Raw genomic sequence first — 19,600 nt, 5'->3', positions numbered from 1 at the left:
CAATTCATTCAAAGCAGCTTTACTTTTGTTATACAAAAATAAGTTAAGTAGCTTGTAAGTTATTATGTTCTAACGAACTTTTTCATTGAAAAAATCAATAAAAAGTACATTTCAAATAAACATTACAATGAACAATGATATTAAAAGTTGTGACAGAAAAATGACAGTAATGACAGAAAAAACATTTATTCCCAAAATAACTTATTGTTACCTTTTTTAATTTTATACAAAAACTATTTACTTTCAGAAAAAAAGGCTTCTTTAAAAGTAACAACTATGTTAATGCATTATTAAATTGCTATTTCTTACTAACAACTGACAGACTTAAAAAATTTTTAGAACTAATATAAGTGATTAGAAGTTGGTACTAAGGTAGATAAAGTTATGATGACCATAAACACAAAATAAAATATATGAAAAAAGGGTAAGATTTTCGGAAACTTATAATACTACTTTATTAAATAGTTAATTAATTTTAAAGCATTTTAAGCAACATTAAATAGTTGTTGATTATTCTAAAACAATTTAAACAAGGAATCAACTAAACAGGTATTGTATAATAAAGATATAGAAAAGTTAAAAATACAATACAATAATTCAAATATACTAAGTGCTAAATTATTTACGGATTTTTTTTTCTTTTAAAGCACATTTGCAAATTAAACTAATCAAGAATGTCGAATGGAATTACGTTATTATAACAAAAGACTTTTGTTACAACTGAAGCAAATTCAAAAAATCTAAGGATTTAATCGTACTAGTACTAAATTTTTTTTATTTTAAAAATACTTATTTATTTGTACTTAACAAGTTGTTTTTATTTTATTTATACATAAATTTCTATTTAAACTTTGATTAGAAAAAATAAAAAATATCTTTTTAAACAACTTAAATTCAATACTTTCGTTAAAAACTATTTAAAAAAGTACGTTGATTTTCAAGGCTTATTTGATTTCACCTTGTTTTTTCTGGATTAAACAAAGTATTATCTAATAAAAAATGAAATATATAATAAGCATTTAACAACGTAAATACTCCTCCTTAAAACACTTTTAATTAAATCTGCATTCAATTTTATCATTTTGATAAGTTATTTTTCCGTAATCATAGCTTATTTTTTTACCACTTTTACAAGTGATTGTAAATTATTTGTCTCCAGTGCGAAGCATTTTCTTCAGAAACCACAAACTATATATATACGAAAATAAAGTCAGTACTTCTGAGTTTATTATATTACGTCACTGAATAATTCAATAATTACTTTTTCAAAAATCTCGGCAAACTTTTCTTACATATTTTAAATAAATTAACTTACAGTTTAAGATAGTTAATATTAAAAATTAATAGACCTGTGTATAGTTGTTTTTACAATAAATCGAACATATTAAAGGATTTAATTTGTTTAAAATGGTAAAGCAAAACAAGTTTAAATAAGTTTAATTTTGAATTGAAAAGTGTTAAAAATGCATTATAAATTTTTGGTGAGTTAAAAAGTCTCAAAACAAAGCCTTAAAATTAAGAGAGACTTTCAAAATTTTTATGATTAGATAGTTTATTTAAACCCGTAGAACTTTTTAATTTGGTAACAAAAGTTATAATTTTTGTTGGTAGCTTTAATTTTAAGCTAATTACTATAAGTGGCTAGTTAATATTGATTAAAAATTAGTAAATTTATCTTGATTGAAACTTAGTTATTATTTATACTTTTGAAATTTAACATAATTTAAAATTTTCTAAATACATGTTTTGAATATGAATACAGTACTTATTGTTTAGTCGAAAGAATTTACCAAAACAACTTTGAAAAATATTATGATACAGGGTTGTCAAATACTTTTGGCAAATTTCTCCTGGCATTTTAGTGATATTTATTCAAAATTAAAGGTTTTTCTAATCGAAATTTCTGAAATTCCAGATTTCTCCTTAGCATTTTAGCCTAAATTGTCAAACTCTACGTTTTTAAGGATTCAGGTTTTTTGGAAACCCTGTTAATACAACAGCATATATAAATATAGAACAAACAGTTATCTTAAAAGCTCATACTTCGTTGACTTTTCCAAAACTACACACAACTCAAATATTTTTTTTTACTTAAAATAATTATAAAGATTTAAACACAATTGAAAAAATATAAAAGGTGCTGAATGTATATGAAAGTGCTTTTAGGAAAGTAAACGACAATAACTTATACAAATTTTAAAACAACTTAATGTTTTAAATTTAACTACGTTTTTCTATGTTAACGAAAATCTTTTTAGGAAAGTTTTTCAAAAGTTTTAAACGTGTTTCTTAACAAACTCTTGTTTTTATGTTCTTACTGACACTTTTGTGGAGACTTTTATTGGAAAACATCAATAAAATTATCGATGCAAACAATTTAAAGTTCATACTATTTATAATAATTTTAAAAGCAGACTATTAAACCTAATTGTTCCAAATTATACCTTTCAGATTAAACAAAGTACTAATTAATAAAAAAGAAATATGTTATAATTATTTCACAGTATTATTGTTTACTCTCAAAATTACGGTTTACTTACATTTGCACTAATGCTTAAGTTTAGGTATTATCAATAACATACACAATTGTTCCCGAGTCGTCAGTTATCATAATATTTAATTAATTTTACAAGCGATTACAAATAATTTAATCTTCCTTCCCAAGTATATATTTAGAAACCGCCATTTATATATATACGAAAATAAAGTTATTATTTCTTTGTTTTATTATATTACGTCATTAATTTATTCAAAAAAAATTTTCAAAAGTTACCGCAAACTATTTAAAACATTTTTAAAATAGGTTAACATACAGTTTAGAATAGTTTAGAACTAAAATGAATAACTCTGTGTATAAATATTTTAAGAAAAAATCGAACGTTTTAAATGATTATTAGTTAATCAAAATAGAAAAAAAAATCAACTTTAAACAAGTTTAATTTAGATTTGAAAAGTATTAAAACTTTCTAAAAATTTCTAACGTGAGTTTAATAGAAAAATCAAAGTTTAAAAATATTTTAAACAGTTTTTGTAAACAAGTATAACTTTTTTATTTGTTAACATTAATAATTGCTTAAATTTTCAGCTCTAAACTATTTTTAATTAAGAAAGTAACGGGCTGCTAATTTACAATGAAAAAAAAATTACAATGACCTTGATTAAGACTCCGTTAGAGTTTCAAAAACTTTAACGGATGGTGCACAAAATTTAAATTTTTTTAAAATTTTTGAATAACATACTTTGAATATTTACTCAGTACTTGTAATTCATTTGAAAAAATGTACCAACTTAACTTTGAAACACTAGTTTGATACAAGGCTACCCAAATACTTTTGAAAAATTTTCTCCAGGCTTTTTAGTGATTTTTGTTCAAAATTCTAGGTTTTTCCTGGGTTTTTTAGCCTAAATTGTCAAATTTCGAGGTTTTGAAGAAGTCCAGATTTTGGCAATCCTGTTGATACAATACTTAAATTATTATCATATATAAATATAGAACAAATAATTATCTTAAAAGCTCATTCTTCGTTTGCTATTTAAAACTACACAAATATCAATTTGACATACATTATTTATTAAAAAAAATCAATTCAAAGATTGTAAAAATTTACTAAGTATCAGGCATGGTAAAGTTTGAAAATCAATATTTACAGCTGTTTTATCACTATAGTAACTAGAAAGCTAAAGCAACAAATTGTAGCTAATTTTAATATTATATTTAATATTTTATTTAAATTCATTAGTCAATCTTTATTACCTTTGTTGTAACAAATTTACTTTAAGGTTAGATTAAATAAGTATTGTTTTATAATGTACTTAATCATTTTAGCACCTTGTTTGTAAAACTAATACTTTACATAAAATATTTATACAAACAAGCTTAAACTTTTTTAACAACAAAAAATTAAGATCTTGTTAAATAATTCTTTAGTTTAAAGCAGGGGTCGGCAAACTGCGGCCCGCGGGCCATTTGTGGCCCGCGAAGGGTAAATCTGCGGCCCGCGAGCACATTATTTTTTTGAATGGAATGCGGCCCGCGAAGGAAAATTTTGTGGCCCGCGAGTATGTAAATGTGGCCCGCTGAGCAAAAACATATTTCAAATTAATTTTTTTCGGTAATTCGATTTAACTTGATTAGTTTGGTTTTAAGTCTCTGTATAATATTTAAAAGTAAATAGAAGAAATTACTGTTTTAGTTTAAAAAAGTGAAAAAGACAGATTAGCATTCTAACAGGATGTTTTTCTCAGTTTTATAATAACTTCTGTTTTACAACAGCAAGTAATTATCTGAAAAAAGAGTGTACAAAGTGCTTGGATTTAATAAGTTAGATATATAATACCTATTTATTAAATAAACTAAATGCAAATGTTTTCCATTTTGTACAAAAGTAAATGCACAGTAATGAACTAAAGAGTTATTTCTTTGTAGCTTAAATATTCTTTTTCAATATTTTTTATACCTAAGTGTCCTTTATAGAATTTTTATTTGTAAATATTACATTTTAGTGTAAAAACATTTAACATAACATAGTAATAATAAATAAGGTTTATTTGATTTTTGTTTTGATACATTTAATTTTTTAAAAGTTTTCTTTGCACTTTATATTAACTTCTATGCACAACAACTTAAAAAGATGCTCATATTTTAAACCACTTTTTATTTAATACTTTAGTTAGTTAAAGTTTAGTTTATGCGTAATTTTCTAACATAGTTGTTTCTACATGTAATATCTAAATTGTACACATACATTTAAGCAATATGTATGACATAAATTAATATAGTTTTTGTTAGGTATACATTTTCATTTTTCAAACATTTTTTTTGTCAAACTTAGTTAATTTTTATGCCTTGCATATCAATACACACAATTTCTGTTTTTTGGAGCTACTTATTTAATATAAACAAGATTTAGAGATGGTAAGTTTATTAAGTTTGTACATTGTTAATCAAAATAGTTCAAATTCAAGCAAATAAACAACTAAACATTGCCAAAGAGTGTGAACTTGGCTTTAATGTCTTTTTTGTAATGTAATTTTTTAACCAAACTTTAAAACCAACTATAAATTTAAATATTATATAAAATATAATTAATTAAGTTAATATAAATAAATAAAATAATATATAATAAATATATAATAAATATATAAATAACTATAAATAAAATAAATAAAAAAATATTAAATTATAAATAATCAAATTTAATATATATAAATATAAATTTAAATAGAAAATTTGAAAAAAAAATTTTTGGAGAAAAACAAGGTAAAGTAAAAATTGCTCAAAAACCTTAAATTTTTAAAGGGGCCCCACTACAAAACTAAAACCCCAATTCGATAAAAGTTATTGTGAAAAGTTAAACAAAAGAAATTTCTTTAGAACTAAAAAAAAATTCCAAGTTAGCACTAAAGAAATTAAAAATAATTGGTTTTAAAGTTTGGTTAAAAAAATAAATTACAAAAAAAAACATTCAAGCCAAGTTCACGCTCGTACATTGCCACACACTCAGACTATCACTATTTGAAGACTTTAATTCTCAGGCCAACTAAGTCATTTTTTAAGTCTTTGGCTAGAATTGTTTTTTTTATACAAAAATATCAAGAATGTTTTTGTTGACTCAGGCTGGCTTTTTTGCTTGAAAGATTGGCAAATTAAACTTATGATGTATGTTTTGCTCAATCAGCAGTGTTAGTTTGAGCTATAATATATGTTAAATTTTTAGTCTTGCAGCTAATATAATTAAAAATGTTATTTATATTATTTTGTACATTTAAGTGTGAACAATCAGTGTTGCCAAAAAACTTGAATCCAGAAAAAGCTTTGAACTTGAAAATTTATGCTTAAAAATTCTGGAAAAAAATTTGAATTTAAGAATTTTTGAAAAAACCTGGAATTTCAAAAAATGTTTACATGTAAAGTAATTAAATTTCGATTTGACACAAAAAAACTTATCAAATAAATATTTTTCTATTAGAAAATATGTTAAAGTAGCTTAACAGTATTTTAAATATTGATATATTTGTTAAGACATTTTTTTAACTTTAATTAAACTTTATACTAAAAATAAAAAAAAGAATTGTACTTCCAAAAACTTTGTTTTGGCCTATTGCACCTTTACTTGTAAAATTTCACCGATTGTTGTGTTTCGCTTTGAAACTAAACCAAGAAATTCTACTAAAATGTCAAAGTTAGTAAAAACATCTGTAGTAAAAATTCTCAGATGAGCAATAGTTTTTTATCAGTGCTCTCATGTTAACAGATTGATTAAATTCCTAATTTGATTTTTGCGACTATAACCTTAATGCATTTCCTAAACACGACTTCTAGTTGTCTTTTGAGAAATAAACAAAAGCTTTTCATTACCGCCAACATAAATTATTTAGAAAAGTTTTCAATCATAAACGGTATCTCATTTTAAGTAATAAATTTCGCTACTTTATAACTTGCCTTTAAATTTTTTCTGGTCATTCTGTAGTTACTGAAGATAATTATGTTCTTTGTTGGAGAACTGACCTTGGTGATTTGTTTTTTTATCGTTTCTCGCAATAACTCCTAACTAACGTTTTTTTTATTCTTGTAGCTCGTCTTATATTTGACAATCACTACTTTTAAATGCAATATTCTTATTTCAGATAAAAAATTGCTAAAATGCTTAATAAAAAATAAGTCTTTCTACTTTGCTAATGACTCAATAGAGTATTATACTTTTGTTAAATTTGTTTAAGAATTTTAATTGTCCATTCCAGCTGACTTATAGTTTTTGGCATGTAATTTATTTACTGTTAATAACCTTCGTTATTTCTTTATGTTGTGAACTTTATTTTAACTGGGTTGCTACAAAACAGGCTATTTTAAAAGCTTGAAAACTCAGGTGTGTGTGAAACTTTTATTTCAAAAACTTTAAAGAAATCTTTCAATTCTCAGAATAGTTTTTTATGACTGTAGAGTAGTTTGCTAATTGTAGTTTTTTCTTGTTTTCTTACATCTTGTGTACTTTTTGATAATGATGATATTTTAACTAGGTATTTAAGCTTGATTAAAAACTAGTTATTAGACATTTTAACTTTTAATAAACTTAGGCTGGTTTAATACAATTCAGACATTTTGATTTTTAAGTGGCAACCATGTAAAATACTAATTACTAAAAAGATATTTTATTAAAATTTTCGAGAATAAATTATGTTAAAGAATTTGTTTTAGCTTTCTGGAATACAAAAAGGTATTAATTTTATTAAGTTAACTAATTAATAAATTTTCTAATGAGTGTAAATTACTTAACACGAAAAAACTTTTTTTGAAGTAAATATTTTTAGAAATACGAAAAAAGGGTTGATAATATAACATATGTATAAAAGTAACCTTTAAATTTTCTTTCAAGTTAGGTTTTTATAGAGAGTTAGGTTGTAAATAAAATTACAAAAGTATTAAGTTTAACTTATTAAGTGCTTATGAAAGTAGATACTTTATAACCACTTAAGTATATTAGTCAATGTAAATTATATCCAATAAATATTAATTTAAAAAGGTATTCTATGTATAGCTAAAAGTCAATTAAATAATAAGGTGAATAAAAGTAAAACCTTTCTTTAGTGTGACTAAAACTAAAACCAAAATATTATTCAAATGTCACTAAAACTAAAACTGCGGCCCGCGAAGACTTTAGAAACTTGAAATTTGGCCCGCGACCACCAACTGCCTGCCGACCCCTGGTTTAAAGCTTAGAAAAGGATAAATTTATTTTCAAGTATAAAATAATTCTGTTCTGTAACTTTACCTTTTATTTATAATTATATTTATTGACTATAACTTCTTTTGTATCAACATATTTCAAAAGTTAAATCAGAAGTTATTAAATTACAACAAACTTAAATGTTTTGACATCCTTGTTAATTAATAAAAGTTAGAAACATTGTTGTTAGAGAAATAAACGAATGTTTAACTTATAATATTTATAGTGAAGTTTGTTTAATGAGTTTTGATTTTTGTATGCATTGTCCACAAGTGAGAGTTGTAAATTAGTAAGCTGAATTTTTTTGATGAAATAAGTACATAGTATAAATTTGTGGCTATAATATAAATCAAAGGTTTTAATGATGAAATTAAAATTATTTTTATCAAAATCATTATATAACTTCAGAATGAGAAAACAATCTTAATGTAAAATGCTAGATACTATAAATATCTTTTTAAAGTTTATTTATCTTTTAGATTTAGAAATCCTACTGCCGGAGATTTTTTACAGTATTCGTTTTAGTTTTATTCAAAGGCAGCACTTTTTACCATGTCTGCTAAGTGTATATGAAAGTGTTTTTAGAAAAGTAAACGAACAATTAACTTAGGAAAAATTTTAAGTAACTAAACGTTTTAAGTTTATCTACGTTTTTCTATGTTAACAGAAAACATTTTAATGAAGTTTTTGCAAAGATTTTATCGTATACTTAAGGAGTTGTTACAATTGTTCCCGAGTCGTCAATTATCATAATTTTTTATCACTTTTACAAGTGACTATAATTGTTTGAATTACCCTGCTCAAATATATTTTCAAAAATAACCTATTATAAATAAACGAAAATAAAGTCAGTATTTCTGACTTTTTTTTATATTACGTCATTAAATAATTCAATATTTTTTCAAAAAATACATCAAGCTTTTCTTACATATTATAAATATGTATACTAAAGTTCAAGACAGATTATAACAAAAATAAATAATTATATGAATGATTGTTATAATAAAACAAATACAACATATTAAATGATTATAAATTATTTAAAATGGTAAAGCTACTTAAAAAAAGATTAATTTAGATTTGTATAATGACAAAAATACCTCATAAATTTTTTGTGATTATAAAATTCACAAAATAGAAGTCTTAAAAAAAAAATTCAAATTTTTTGTTTTAAAATAATGTGTTTAATTTTTTAAGTTGGTAACTAAATAGTTATTTTTATGGACAGCTCTAATTAATTTCAAACTAAGAAAACTATAAGCTGCTAGTTTATATCAAGGTTACCACTGGTTTTGAAAAAAATTCTTTTCTAAGTTTTCTGAAAATATTTCATGTTTTTAAAAATACAAGTTTTTAGGTGTATTTTTAGTTAGGTAAACCGTAAAAGTTAGTAAAACAACATTGAAAAGATAATGTAAAGATACTTCAAATTTTTTTATTAGTATAAAAATGTTTGATGATGACAAAAAAAAACCTTATCTATACCAGGGGTCGGCAAACTGCGGCCCGCGGGCCAATTGCAGCCCGCGAAGAGTAAATCTGCGGCCCGCGAGCACGTTTTATTTTTGAATGGTATGCGGCCCGCAAAAGAAAATTTTGTGGCCCGCAAGCATGTAAATGTGGCCCGCTGAGCAAAAATATATTTCAAGTTAAATTTTTTTCGGTAATTCGATTTGATTTGATTAGTTTGGTTTTAAGTCTCTGTATAACATTTAAAAATTATTAGAAGAAATTACTGCTTTTGTTTAAAAATGTAAAACAGACAGATTAGCATTCTTACAGGATATTTTTCTGAGTTTCATAATAACTTCTTTTTTACAACAGCAAGTAATTATCTGAAAAAAGAGTGTAAAGAATGATTGAATTTAATAAGTTATTTATGTAATAAACTAAGTGCAAACGTTTTCCATTTTGTACAAAAGTAATGCACAGTAATTAACTAAAGTGTCATTTCGTTATAGCTTAGATATTCTTTTCAATATTTTTTATACCTAAATTTCTTTTGTATATTTTTTATTAGTATATGTTATATTTTAGTGTAAAAACATTTAAAATAACATAGTAATAAGAACTAAAGTTTATTTAACTTTTGTTTTTACAAATTTTAATTTTTTAGAAGTTTTCTGTGCCTTTAAACTATTTTAAACCAACTTAAAAAGAAGCTTATTTTTAAAACAACTTTTTATTTAATACTTTAGCTAGTTTAAGTTTAGTTTTTGCATAATTTTCTAACATTGTTGTTTCTACATGTAGTATCTAAATTTGTACAGACACATTTAAAACAGTATATATGACATAAATTGTTATAGTTTTTGTTAGGTATACATTTTTATTCTCAAACATTGTTTTTGTCAATTTAAGTTAACTTTTATGCCTTGCATATAAATACACGCATTTGCTGTTTTTTGGAGCTACCTTTTTAATATAAACTAGATATAGGGATGGTAAATTTATCAAATTTGTACATTGTTAATCAAAATAGTTCAAATTCAAGCAAATAAACAACTAAACATTGACAAACACTCAGACTATCACTATTTTAAGATTTTAAATCTCAGGCTAACTAAGTCATTTTATAAGTTTTTGGCTAGAATTGTTTTTTGTACACAAAAACATCAGGAATGTTTTTGTTGACCCAGGCTGGTTTTTTCGCTTGAAAGAGTGGCAAATTAAACTTATGATGTAAGTTTTGCTCAACCGACAATGTTAGTTTGAGTTATAATATATGTTAAATTTTAAGTCTTGCAGCTGATAAAATTCAAAATATGATTTATATTATTTTGTACATTTAGGTGTAAATAATCAGTGTTGCCAAAAAAATTGAAAAATTGAATCCCGGAAAAGCTTTGAACTTGAAAATTTATGCTTAAAAATTCTGGAAAATAAACTTGAATTTGAGAATTTTTGAAAAAACCTGGAGTTTTAAACAATTTTTACATGTAAAGTAATGAAATTTAGATTTGACACAAAAAAATTAGCAAATAAACATTTCTTTATTAAAAATATTATAAAGTAGCTTAACAGTGTTTTTTAATATTGATATATTTTTTAAGTCATATTTTAAACTTTAATTAAACTTTATACTAAAAATAAAAGAAGGAATTTTACTTCTAAAATTTTTGTGTTGGTGCATTGCACCTTTACTTGTTAAATTTCACCGATTGTTGTGCTTCATGTTGGAACTAAACCAAGAAACTCTACTAAAATGAAAAGTTAGTAAAAATATCTCTAATAAAAATTCTCACATGAGCAATAGTTTTTCTATCAGTGCTCTCATGTTAACATATTGATTAAAGTCCTTACTCGATTTAAGCGACTTCCTTATTGCATTTCCTAAATACGACTTTTTGTTGTCATTTAAAAATAAACAAAAGTTTTTCATTACTGTAAACATAAATTCTTTAAAAAAGTTTTCAATTATAAACGGTAACTAATTTTAAATAATAAATGTTTCTACTTGATAACTTGCTTTATCAATTTTATTCTGATAATTCTGTAGTTACTGAAGATAATCATGTGTTTTGTTGGAACTGACTTTGGTAATTTGTTTTTTATCGTTTCTTGCAATAAGTCCTTACTAACGTATTCTTTTATTTTTGTAGCTCGTCCTATATATTACAATTAATGTCTTTAAATGCAATATTCTTATTGCAGATAAAGAATTGCTATAATGCTTAATGAAAATAAGTTTTTCTATTTTGCTAATGACTCAGTAAAGTTTTATACTTTTGTTAAAATAGTTTAAGAAAATTAATTGTCCATTCCAGCTGACTTATATTATTTTGCATGTCATTTATTTACTGTTAATAACTTTCGTTATTTCTTTATGTTGTGAACTTTGTTTTAACTGGGTTGCTTCACAAACAGGCTATTTTAAAAGCTAGAAAACTCAAGTGTGTGTGAAACTTTTATTTCAAACACTAAAAAGAAATTTTTTAACTCACAGAATCGTTTTTATGACTGTAGTGTAGTTTACGAGTTGTAGTTTTTTCTTTTATTCTTACACTTTGTGTACTTTTTGATAATGATGATATTTTTACTAGGTGTTTAAGCGTGATTATAACGATTTATTAGCTTTTTCAACTTTTAATTAACTTAGGTTGGTTTGATACAACTCAGACATTTTTGCTTTTTGAGTGGCAACCATATAAAAGACTAGTTATGTTACTAACAGGATTTTTGTTTAAGTTTTCGAGAATTAATTATGTTAAAGAATTTGTTTTAGCTTTCTGGAATACAAACAGGTATCAATTTTATTAAGTTAACTAATTACTAAAGTTTTTAATGAATGTAAACTATTTAACACGCAAAAATTTTTTTTTGAAGTAGATATTCTTAGAAATATGAAAAAAGGGGTTGATAATATAACAAATATATAAAAGTAACCCATAAATTGTCTTTCAAGTTTGGTTTTTTTAGAGAGTTAAGTTGTAAGTAAAATTACAAAAGTATTAAGTTTAACTTATTAAGTGCTTATGAAAGTACATAGTTTATTAACACTTAAGTATATTAGTCAAAATATTATTTATTCTAATAAATATTAATTTAAATAGGACTTCTATGTATAGCTAAAAGTCATTTAAAATGAAAAGGTGAGTAAAAGTAAAACTTTTCTCTAGTGTGACTAAAAGTAAAACAAATAGATTATTCAAATGTCACTAAAACTAAAACTGTGGCCCGCGAAGACTTTTTAAATTTGAAATTTGGCCCGCGACCACCAACTGCCTGCCGACCCCTGATCTATACGATCGATTCTTTGTTTGAATCTGAAATTTAATTACTTAACAAGTAAAAGCTGTTTAAGATTCCAGGTTCTATCTGAAGTTTTCAGTAATTATTGATCAAAACTCCAGTTATTTTTTTAAATTTTCTCAAGTTCTAGATTTTCAGGCATTTTGGCAACCCTAGAACTATAATCTGCTAGTTATTGATATATTATAAAACATTGATATTGATTGAAACTTAATTATTTTTACAGTTTTAAGAGCTTCAACCAATGGTGCACAAAATTGAAACAAATTTAAAATTTTCGAATTACATACTTTGAATATTTACTACAGTACTTATTGTTCAGTGAAAAATATGTAACAACACAACTTTAAAACAATAGTTTGATACAATACTTAAAATAATAGCATATATAAATTTAGAATTATAGTTAATTTAAAAGCTCATTATTCGTTAATTATTTCAAAAAAAAAAATATCAGTTATACATACGTTACTTAACAAAAACAAGGTTAAAAATAAAAGAAAAATTGTTTAATTTTACTAAGTTTATATGTAAGTGTTTCTAAGAAGAACGTAAATTAATATTAAACTTAACTGAAATTTTAAAATAACATAACGTTTTTCTATGTTAATTGAAAATAATTTAACAATGTTTTTTCAAAGTTTTAATACTAGTATCAAGTTTGTCGAGCTGTAGTAACAACTAAAAAAAAGCCTAATAAGTTAACTAGCTTGTAAGCGATTGTTAATATGTTATTACGAGCCTTTTCATTAGAAAACATCAATTAAAAATTGTACTTCAAATAAAATATTACAATGAAGAATGATATTAAAAGCTGTGAAAGAATTACTAATAACATTTATTCTCAAATAAAGTACTAACTTATTAAAAAAATTGAAATTTTTACTTAAACTATTTACTTTCAGAAAAAAGGCTTCTTTAGAAGTAGCAACTTAATAAAACTTTATTAAGTTGCTATTTTCTACGAACAAGTGATAGATACTTAAATTCTTATCACTGTAATAAGTGATTAGAGATTGGTACTACTGTGATAAAGTTGTCTTAACAATAAACAGAATGATTTATTTATGAAAACAGAGTTAAATATTCGGAGATTTTTCATACTACGTCACTAAATAACTAATTAAATTTAAAGCTCTAACGTTGATTATTCTAAAGCTATTTAAATAAGGAATCAATTAAACAGGTATTGTATAACAAAGATAGAGAAAAGTTAAAAATACAATGCAACAATAAAAATGTATTACTTGCTAAATTATGTATGAAAAAGTGTTTCTTTAAAAAGTATATTTGCAAATTAAGCTAATCTAGAAATTCGAAAGAAATTAACTTATTAACTAAGAAATTTTGTTATAATTGAAATAAATTCAAAAAATCTTGGGTTTTAATCGTACTAGTACTAACAAGTTTTTTAACATAAAAAATACTTATTTTATAACTTATTACTTAAGAAGTTTTTGTTTTTTATTCTTACGGACATTTTTATTTCGATTTTCATTAGAATATATAAAAAAATGATATTTCAAACAACTTAAAACTAATAATTTTGATAACAAGTACTCAAAATATTATGTTGATTATCAAAATTTTTAACTTATATTATTTTAGATAAAAATAAAGTGTAATTTTATAAAAGGCGAAATATATCATAAGTATTTTACAAAATACTTATTTACTCTCAGAATAAGCTTTAATTACATTTGTACTTACAATCAAGTTTTGGTATCAATTTGTATTTATTCTATAATCGAAGCACACATTTTTTATTATCACTTTTAAAAGTGATTACAAATTACAAACTCCTATTTATCTTTACGATAACTTTAGAAACCGGTTGATAATAAATACGAAAACAAAGTAAGTATTTATGAGTTTTATTACATTACGTCACTAAAAAACTCAAATGATTTAAATAAAACTTTTTAAAAGTTATGATGAAGTTTTCTTACATTTTTTTAACCAATCAACTTACTTTTTAGGACAGTTTATAATAAAAATGAATAACTGTGTGTATGATCGCTTTAATAAAAAAATATCCAACATATTAAATGATTATAACTTATTCAAAATGGTAAAGCAAAACAACTTTATATAGTTTAAATTTAATTTAAGAAATGTCTGTTAATATTGGCTTTTAGTTCTTATCCGTGAAATACAAAAGTCTAAAAATAGAAGCCTTAAAATTAAAAAAAAAACTTTTAAGATAGTTGTTTTAAAATAAGTTATTAAAACGTGGAGAATGTTTTGCATAGGTAACAAAAACGACTATTTTTATTGACAGTTCTAATTTATTTCAAACGAAAACAACTGTAAACTGCTAGTATATATTATTGAAAAATAGGTAACATGGCCTTGATTGAAACTTTATTATGTTTTACTTCAACAGGTGGTTGTATCTGAACTTAAATATAATTTTCGAACTACATACTTTGAATATATACAACAGTATTTATTGTTCAGTCAAAAGTTTGTACTAACACAACTTTGAATTAACAATTTAATACATTACTGAAATTATTAGCCTATAAAAAATAGAATAAATAGTTATTTTGAAAGCTTGTTATTCAATACTTAAAACTAAAAAATTGTGAATTAAAAATAAATTACTTAACAAAGAAGTATTAAACTTAATACATGAAAAATTTACAAGCGTACTTAGTGTATGGCAAAACGTTTATAAAATGTAATTAGTTGCAAATTAAACTTAACAGCAATTTAAAAATAACTTATTTTACAGAAAGTAACGTTTTTTTGTGTTAAGTTAGTTACAATTTATAGGAATTTCGGCAAGGATATAATCGTAATAATACTTGAAATTTCTAACGAGTTTTATAACTAATTTAACAAATAAAATTAAAACTTCTATTCAAACAGGAAAATAGTAAGCTTGTTATTATATTACGAACTTAGATCGTTTAGATCAGGGTTTCCCAAAGTGGGCAAAGGGACCATGACAGATACTTAGGGGGCCACGAGCAGCAACGGGTCCAAAGGGGGGGGGCATGAGGTCATAATTTGAAACTTACACTAGATTATTCTTAAGTTACTGATGAAAACAAAAATATAGGTCTTAAGTGTTTTTTATGGTACTTTGAGTAATCTTGGTACAACGGGGCCAAAGCTCTACTAAATTCATTATATCATTTGAAAAAAAGTTTGGAAACTATGGTTGAAATCATCTTTTAGAAGCATCAAAAAATATTTAAAATAAAGTAAAATAACTCTTTTTAGTGTAATATAACTAAAAGAAAATGATGATACCTAAAGAACTTTGATATATTTAAATTTTTAAATAAAGAATATTTAATAGGCTGAAAATTATAATTTTCTCAAAATGGAAGTGTGTTGAGAAAAACTTTACACTAAAGTTATTTGTTTACATTAATAGGGAGTTTTTATTATTATTTGTATTAATGGTCGGGGCATAATTACATTAATATACTTTGGTGGCTAAATATTATTTACTTTTAAAAGCGATCACAAATTAACTTTGTATGTAAAATTTATAGAAGTGCCTAACACTGAGCTTAAAATTTATATGATACAAAAATTAGTATTTTAAAGGTATGTTAAATGCTGCATATTTCATGAAGAGTTATGACGGACTTTGACAATAATTTTTTTTTAATTAAACTCATAATTTTTGTTATAAAAGTTTCATTTTTTACAGTTTTGTTGATACTTAATTTAAGTTATTTCATTAAACAATTTCTGTTTATATTTTGACATTAATTTAGTCAATTTAGAAACAAGTAACTGTTTACCTATTTATACTTTATAAACTTGAAACTTTTGAATAAGCCAAATCATATTTTTTTAAAAATTTTCAGGCATTAAATGTTTGAATTTTATTACTAAAATAGCTCAGTGCAATTTACTGTTTTATCATTATAGAAATTATCAGTACTTTTTCTCATTTAACCCGGGTAACAAATAAAACAGCTAACATACACTTATGTTGTAATATAGGTTCTTTACTTTACAGTAAATTGAGCAATATTTTTTATTTAATACAAATAACTATTTCACAATTGATATTTCAAATAAAAAAAATTAGAATATAATTCGCCTAAAACTATTTTAAAAACATTTAAAATTAAAAACAAACATTTTTATAATAATATATTAGCAAAAATAAAAACAATTAAACAAATAATTAAAAAGCCATTAATGGTTTGGTAAAAACCAGGACGAAATAAACATTCAAAACTTAATAAAAACATAAAATTCATCGTCTTTAGACTTTTTGATTTCAAGATTTTTTATTTAATTTTTGTTAAATCTGATTTCAAACTTATGAGTTTAGATTGTAAAGCGTTTTACTGTAAAAATAAATTTAACTTAATTATTATTTATAAAAAAATTAAATGTGAGTTACGGCTCATTTTTTAGGTTAGCAGGTTAGCATTTTTTTTTAAATCCATATGTCAAAAAAAAAGTTAATAAAATATCTTACTTCTGAGTTAAAAAAAAACTACCTACTTAACGCTATAAAGTAATGAAAAAAAGTTGTTATTTGTGTTGTAAGTTAAAAACTGCTATAATAATTAAAAGAAAACACAGCTTTAAGCTATATAACATGACCTGATTTACATATAAACAAAAATGTATTTAATACTTATAAGATTGAATGCAGACCTAAAACAATTTTATTTACAAAAAATAGGACAAATGCATACTTTGAAAATAAAACGGTTTCATTATATTTTGTATTAGTGTTAAATATAAATCTATGAATTAATAATAATAAAATAGCTTAAATCTTGCTCAAAAGTGCACCCCATTTTAGAAAATTGAAAAAAGTTCAGCTTAGTAATGCAGTTTTTAATGTGATCACGCAAACTAAGTAAGTATTAAATAAGGTTTTTAACAATAACATTAATAAAGTGTCTTGTAAAGTCTCAAGTTTTTACTATTAAGAAATATTAAAAGAACTACTGTTCATTCATACCGATAATAAATCGATTGATATGTTCTAAATTAGTAGAATAAGTTTGTACCTTTATATACAAAACCTAAAAAAAAAAAGCAAAAAAATTACTAAAAATTTTAGAAATACTTCTACTCTAAGTATATTGAATATTTATAAGTATCGGCCTAGATATAAGTAATTTATATAAGGAAAAATACTTATTTTTAGTAGGGTTTGTTATAAATTTGTGCATGAACTTACATATTGTTGGAAAAAAATAAATATAAACTTTTATGACTAAGTCTAAAACAGTCTTATTAAGCATATCATCTGAAATTTAAATTAAGTACGAGTTTATAAAAATTTAAAAAAATTAGATTATATTGATTCACTTTAAAAATAGTTGACTAAAATATGCATGAACGAGTAAGTCAACATAATTGGTAAAATTCTTCTCTAGTCATTCAAGTTACTATAGTTTTATCACTTAAATAAATGATTATAAATTTAAGTATGCTAAAAATACAATATTAAATTTAATTACACTCGATTAATGTATACGAAAAAAAAGCAAGTGTTTTCGAACTTTATAATATTACGTCAGTAACTAACTAAAATGCAGTTTCACTTATTCAAAAATTAGGAGAAATTTCAAAAATATTTTTGAATAAATCAATTCATATTTTATAATTGTTTGTTATCCAAAAATAATTACTTTAGTGCTTATTTGTTTTATAAAAAGTTCTTAAGTATAACGTACACAAAATCGAAACAGTTTAATTGATGATATACTTTATTATTTTGAAAAAGTAAAAAGTTTAGTTTTTATTTGTAATACAAAAATATTTTTTTTTACTTGTTGTTTTAAAATATAAAAATATTTTTTTCTTTAAAACTAGGAAAAAAAATCATTATTTTAATAATCTTTACCTCACAAAAACAGAGTTTTTCTTTGACAATTTAGTAGCTATTGTGACAAGGTTTTAATTAATCACTAGTACTAAATATTTTTCGTACTGTACAATCAATTTAACACAGGAAAAAAAATTCGATTTATGTAGTATTTAGTAAGTTGTTTAGATCTTTATCTGACATGTTACTTTAGTCCGGATATATCTTTATATTGCATGTTTTTTTAGTCCGAATATATCATAAACTTGTTGAAACTTATATATTTGAACAATTTAATGATATATTCGGACTAAAGAATATATCGTTAAATTATTCTTAATTGTTGTATTTTAAAGTTTTTGGTGAATTAATACAGAATATTTAAAAACATTGTTGCATTAAAATAAATTTCTTAAACCTGTAAACATTTTAATAACCGTTTAAAAACAGTTATTTTTGTTGAAAGTTACAAATTACTTCAAACTAGGAGAATTATAAAAGGAATTAGGTACTATTTCAAATTGATATTAGATTATTACTCTGATTAAAAGTTACTAAAGTTGTAAAGCTTCAACAAACAATAGAAAAAAAAGCAGAAAAAGCATGTATAATTATGTATAGTGTTTATGTAGGTAGTAACTATAAATGAACTTTATGGTTTAAAAACAAAGTTTGGGATAAAAACATAAAATTATAAAATTGTCTACAAAAAATACAAATTTAATAAAAGTAGGCACTAACCTCAAAAAGCTCTAAGAATAGGCAAGTTTTTAAAAGTTAAAATTAAATTGAGTTGTGCAGAAATGTTACGTCATAATGAATTTAACAAATTGGTCAATAATTTATACAGCTTAAAAACATTAAGTATTAAGCTTGCAAGTGTATGTAATTGTAATGTGAGTGTTGTGAAATAAATTAGTACATAAGTAGACAGAGTTATTTAAAGTAGAATCGTCGATTGTGGGGACAAACATTCGGTAAATCTTGCCGCAACTTCTGAATAAATACTTCTGAATAAGCAGCAAGATTTATCGAATATTTTTTGTATTTTTTTTATTTTATAAAAATTGAAATTTTTATAAAAAGTATTTGAAAGAATATATTGTTTATTTGAAGTTGACTTTAATTCATTTTCAGGATTAAATTAAGTATTATTCAATAAAAAACGAAATAAGTTATAAGCCTTTTACAATACGCTTACTTACTCTCAGAAAAAATTTTAATTAAATTTGCAGAAAAAGTTTCAATTAAATTTTTTTTGCGCTAAAGTTTTGGTATCAATTTGAAATGTAATTGCTCCCTAGTCGTAGTTCAAAAGTTT

Source organism: Thalia democratica, chromosome 5 (genome assembly GCF_965202585.1).
Source record: "Thalia democratica chromosome 5, ktThaDemo2.hap1.1, whole genome shotgun sequence".
Taxonomy (NCBI): domain Eukaryota; kingdom Metazoa; phylum Chordata; class Thaliacea; order Salpida; family Salpidae; genus Thalia; species Thalia democratica.
The sequence above is the reverse complement of the archived record's forward strand: the minus strand, read 5'-3'. Positions refer to the sequence as shown.